This window comes from Bos taurus, chromosome 24 (assembly GCF_002263795.3).
Source record: "Bos taurus isolate L1 Dominette 01449 registration number 42190680 breed Hereford chromosome 24, ARS-UCD2.0, whole genome shotgun sequence".
Classification (NCBI taxonomy): Eukaryota; Metazoa; Chordata; class Mammalia; order Artiodactyla; family Bovidae; genus Bos; species Bos taurus.
The window spans coordinates 41,074,108-41,080,231 of record NC_037351.1 but is presented as its reverse complement, the minus strand read 5'-3'; positions in this window follow the sequence as shown (position 1 = coordinate 41,080,231).

The following is a 6,124-nucleotide window of genomic DNA, read 5'->3' as shown; positions in this document are numbered from 1 at the left end:
AAACAGTAGTAAGGAACTCCAAGACTGACACTCCAGAAGTTTAGGGACTCTGAGCTCGGGCTGTGTGTTTGGCCACTTCTGTTTGGAAGGATTTAAGGATTCAGAAAATCACTGCTCTGATCCCTCGCCAGGGATCTGTTTAGCAAATTCCTCAGCGTGAACTTGAGCACCTCAGAACACAGGGTTCTAAACATGATAGGAGCTGGCACATTCGCCCAGCATGATCGTGTAACTCACCAAATTTCAGCTTTATTTAGAACTAGGTTTAGTACCAGCTTAGTCCATGTGGGTATTACTCTACTAACCTGATTTGTGAAAGTGCAGCATTGCCCACAGGGTAAACTGGAAGCTCACACGTATGAGAGAATTCTTAGCTCTCCAAAAGCAATCACAATAGAAGTCTTTTCGGTATTCTTGCCACGATAATCCCATGGACAGAGGAGCCTGACAGGCCACAGTCCATGGGGTCACAAAGAGTCTGACAGGCTGAGCAAACTAACATACTTTCACTTAGGATGTTTAAAATATGACCAGATCTGTTATTTTAAGCATGGCTCCATCACCTAACAGTCAATGAGCCTTTCTGAGCTGTAGATTTCTCTCCCCTTCTATAGGAATGAGAGTGACTCCTCTTAGTATTCAGCCTTGTCAGGAAAACACCTGCTGACAACCTATGCAGCGTTTGTTACAAACAGTAACTTACTCCACTAATGTAAGGAATTAAAGAACCTGGTTTACTCAAGGCTTTCTAGAGATATTCCAGTTTCGCAAAGCAAGACACATCTGCAGAGGTAATCTCAAGATTTTTACTTTGGTCTATCCTGATTTGTAGCACTTCCTGTCCCAATAGGCAACATTTTGTGGTGTGGGTTGTGTAGCCAAAGACCCTCTTGCCTGTAATATAGTATCTTCCTCACGAAGCAACTCTGTAATATGTCCTCCACTGGGATAGTTAATGGGTTAAGTGGCAGGGAGTTGGGTAGCCCGCCCAGAGGGCCTAGATAAAATCCTTAGTGTTGCTTTGCACTATCTGTTATTACATAATGTTCCAGCCCGTAGAACCAGATACATAGTACAATTCAGTAGCTGTTTGTAAAAGAATGAAGGACATTTCCTATTGATATAATTAGCGGGCTCTGTAGGCTGTCCTAAATGCAGATTGTGAAATAAAGGGGATACCCTGCCCACCTGCTTTTCCCCTGGAAATTCCTCCCTATCATTTTATAAGATCCCCCTTCCTTCACTACCAGTTTAGCGCCATCATCACCACCTAAGACCAGAGAAGCTATAACTTTGACAAAGGACCAGAACTGGAAGGGCATAGAAAGTGGGTCACCAATCCCCAAAAGACAGGCAAAGAAGAGAAGCCGAAGAACCTGGGGAAGGCGGGGACAGGAGGACTCGAGATAGTGGGTCCTGGAAACGCAGGGAGCACTGTGGTTTACGAAGGTAGGACTGATCACGAGAGTCAAATCCTGCAGACCAGCCGCGTCACAGTAGTACAGTCATGCCGCGACTTTTGTGGCATTGAGGTACCGTGAGAATGATTGTGCAGATTCAAACAGTTTGAAATGATCTTCATAATGAATGCGAAAATTAGGATTGTTCCACGACCTTCACACATTTTTTCTTGGGATATGAAAAACATCATCAGTTATCAGTATAAAGAAATGAAAGAAATAATAACACTAGTGTTATTTAGGACAGTGTCATTGAACACATCAGAAATGTTGATAAAGTGCTTTGTGTCTTTGTAGAAACCTTATCAAGAATAGCTTGAACAGTGCTCATCTTCTTGTCATGAGACTCAGGATAAGCCATGGACATCTTTCCATGGTGTGGTGAATTGTTGCAATCCTTCCAAAGCTTGGATCAGCTTCCAGTATTTTGTTCTTTGCATGCTCAATGTTATGAATTATCTCCAACAGTTCATTAAATGTTACATTTTTTTGCTGGCGTTACTTCCTCTGGGATGGCTTCATCTTTTTCATCACAACCATTTTCCTCTGTTGTGTCAATAAACCAGTCTTCCCTGAGCTCCTCTGTCAGCGTGTCTGAAACTTCTCGAAAGGCGGCAGAGTCACTCATCCCAGAGTCAGCTGTTTCTTTTTAGATTTATTTTATTAAAGTAAAGTTGATTTACAATGTTGTGGTAACTTCTGCTGCACAGCAAGATGACTCAGTTACACATGTATTACATTCCTTTTCATATTCTTTTCCATAATGGTTTATCACAAGATATTGGGGTTCCCTGTGCTGTGCAGTAGGCCCTTGGTGTTTATCCATGCGATATGTAACAGTTCACATCTGCTAATCCCAGACTCCCAGTCTATCCCTTACCTCAGCCCCTTCAGCCATTTCTTCTCTACCTCCACTCACACAGATTCAGTTTCACTTCCCATATGATCACTTTTTATTTCTTTGATATGCACCTTCCTTTTTGGTGACTGGTTTCCTCTTTCGACTACCTGTTTTTGTGAAATGTCATGTGGGTTTAGCGTGGGAGACAAGGAGGCGATACAATGACACACTCTGCTGTCAAAGGAAGGTTGTCATCATTGTTATTCGGCCTCTAAGTCGTGTCCAACTTGATGACCCCGCGGACTGCAGCACGCCAGGCTTCCCTGGCCTTCACCATCTCCTGGAGTTTGCTCAAACTCATGTCCATTGAGTCAGTGTGGGGCACTGAGTAACCCCACAGCGACCAGTCACCAACAGACTCTGAAAGAAGTGACATCGTAAAGGAGGCTCTGACTCCAGTTTTTGATGTTTGACTACTGACATCTTTTAAGCCTCACCCCTGCCTCCTGCCCTCGTGCTCCATGTCCGGGCAAGTGATAAGAAAGTCTGGGCCCTCCCTCTTGTGGAGCTGGTGGGAGATTCAAACCATGCAAGCCCCTGCCATGTGCAGGAAATGTCACCCTAGCCACTGTCCCTGACCCCTACCCCAGCACAGCAAACCCTGAACCCACCTCCTTCCCCCTGCTCTCAAGTCATTTTCAAACTATATAGCTTAGAAGACCCACCCTGTACTCCCTGGAATGCTCTGATTATGTCAACGTCAAGCATGCCTTCTTGGTGTGTGCATGGTGTCACTGATCTTGACATCCAAACCACGCTCTGGGGCAATCCATCCCTGTTCCTCAGAGTGGCCACAGCAGACATGATGGTCACTGGTTACTGCGCATACCTGGTGCTTATGTAGCACCCTGAAGAGCCAGCTGTGAAGTTTGTGCATTTTGCAATCACTCGTAGTTAATATACCATGGTCATAGAAACTTGAACTGTTGATGTTGGAGTTATTTAATAATAACTGGAGCTATTTAATAACTGGAGCTATTTAACTAAATTGAGGTAACCAAAGTTCCTGCTTATCAGAACCACACTGAAGGGGCTGTTTTGAAAAGCTTTCATCACAGTGAGGGTGGGAATCAGATTGCGTTGTTCTTCTCCATTAACTGAACATGGATTTTTGTCCATGGACTCACGTTGTTTAGTGAATCCATCTGTTCCGGGTAGAGTTTATCCAAGCGTCAGGATCTGGGGGGAATGTTCGTTTGTCTGAGTCACTCACTCAGATTCTATTCTCCTTGTCAGTTCAGTTCAGTTCAGTTACTCAGTTGTGTCCGACTCTTTGCCACCCCAGGGACTGCAGTATGCCAGGCCTCCCTGTCTATCACCAACTCCTGGAGTTTACTCAAATTCATGTCCATTGAGTTGGTGATGCCATCCAACCATCTCATCCTCTGTCATCCCCTTCTCCTCCCATTTTCAGTCTTTCCCAGCATCAGGGTCTTTTCAAATGAGTCAGCTCTTTGCTTCAGGAGGCCAAAGTATTGGAGTTTCAGCTTCAACATCAGTCCTTCCAATGAATATTCAGGACTGATTTCCTTTAGGATGGACTGGTTGGGTCTTCTTGCAGTCCAAGGGACTCTCAAGAGTCTTCTCCAGCACCACAATGACATATGACCAATCTCTGGCCAAAGAGACACGCAGGGAAATCTTCAGGAAAATAGAGCATCTGGTTAAAATGTGCTTTAAGAAAAGACTCAAGGAAGAGATCAGCCTGCAGATGAAGGGCCTTGAGGCTTAAGCTTCATGACTTACAATAAGTCTGTAGCTGCAGAAATACCAGAGCTGCAATTTTATAATTTATAGTGTTACTTGCTCAGTCATGTCTGACTCTTTGCAACCCCATGGACTGTAACCTGCCAAGATCCTCTATCCATGGGATTCTCCAGGCAAGAATACTGGAGTGGGTTGCCATTTCCTCCTTCAGGGGATCTTCCTGAGCCAGAGATCAAACCCACAGCTCCTGCAACTTCTGCATTGGCAGGCAGATTCTTTACTGTCTGAGACACCAGGGAAGCCCACAATTTTATAACCAACCTCGAAGTAAGCTTTTCCTCTTCTTTACTCAATTACGATGACTCAATAATTTAAATACGAATGTATAAAATATGTATACACTAAAAAGAATCTGTTTCATATTTGGGAATTCTGTAAAAGATTTTGACAAGAAAGAGTGTGAAATTTATTGTGGGAATAACTGATAGACCAAAATCCTGGAAGCAATGGGAGGGTGTGGTCCCAGGGATGCAGGGCTCAACTCAACTCTCTTTGGCTGGAATGAGGTCACATGCCCATTCTAATGCCAGTCCTGATGCCAAAAATAGGTCCACCAGTGAGGCACACGGTCAGTCTCCATGAATCTCTAGGGGAGCGCTGGACACCCAGATGAAATTGGGGCTTTGCCAGCAAAGAAGAAGGGAAGAATGGATGTTGGGTCACTCCCCAACTGATAAGTTTCAGCCTCAGACTCAAAGCACATGGTCAGCCTCCTTCCACACCTGTGTCCTGTCTGTCTGAGACCCACCCTGGCCAGCCCATCCTCTGAAAAGGCCCAGCCTGCATGACTGCCCGCCTTCCTTCTGTTTCAGGCTTCCCCTCTTGCCGTCCCAGGCTCCTGGCTGGGACCCCTAACTCTGACCCCACAGTGAGATGGAAAAGAACAGCCTGAGTGGACAGTAAGGCCCCGACAAGATGCGGAGATGGAAGTGCTAACTCAGCATGTGTTCTGGGACCAGTGAGCAGGTTGGGAATTTTGGAAGAAGAGACACACTACAGAGCAGATAGATCGACCCACTTATTCAGAACACCTGAGGTCGAGCACCTGCCGTGGGCCTGCTGGTGTGTGAGATCTGGGGGCCGTGATCCTGGACAAGACGGCCACACCAGTCGCTGGGCAGACGTTCCCAGAGCCCTCTCCAACCCTCCCTGCTATGCCTGGGAGGTGACCTGTCGGGGCCATGTGTCAGCCCCTCCTCCCCCACCCCTTACCCCCTGCTCCCTTCCTGGTGGGTTGGGGCCATTTGAGGCAACAGGAGGTGATCAGAGGAAGGAAGTCAGAGTGCATTTTTATCCTTAAGTTCTGCCCCCGTTGGACTTCTGCAGGTCACCTCAAGCCCTCTTAATGACACGCTGTCTGCATATTTGATTATGTTGTATCAGTATGTCCATTTTTTCCACATGTCAATATTTTCAGGTGAAATTTTGGATGTTATCTTTCACTGGACTTGAATATTCTCACTTTTGTGAAATGGCTCAAGAAAACAATATTTATTTCCCTTTTATTATTTAATAACATATCACTGCAAATTACGATGCCTAAGCAAGTGTCCCTCGGAATGCATATCTGTGGGGGTGATGGTGTCATATTCCTTCCTGACAAAAAAATGGGAAATCTAGACATCTGGGAAGTAACTGACACAGTGCAGTCTACATCAAAATCTAACACTCTGAATTATGAAAAGAAATGTGTTCACACACATGATGCTTTTAAAGAAACTCCTGTATAGAGTTTCAAAGGAACCCTCTTTGGGTCAAATGATTTAAATGTAAGTCTTTTTTCTTCAAAGGAGATAAATATAGATGATAGAAGAAGGGGGCAACAGAGGATGAGATGGTTGGACAGCATCACGACTCGATGGACATGAGTTTGAGCAAACTCTGGGAGATGGTAATGGACAGAGAAGCCTGGCGTGCAGCAGCCCATGGGGTTACAAAGAGTCAGACATGACTGAACGACAAAGTTGGTTGATAGTGCAGTTCAGCTCCACCCAGG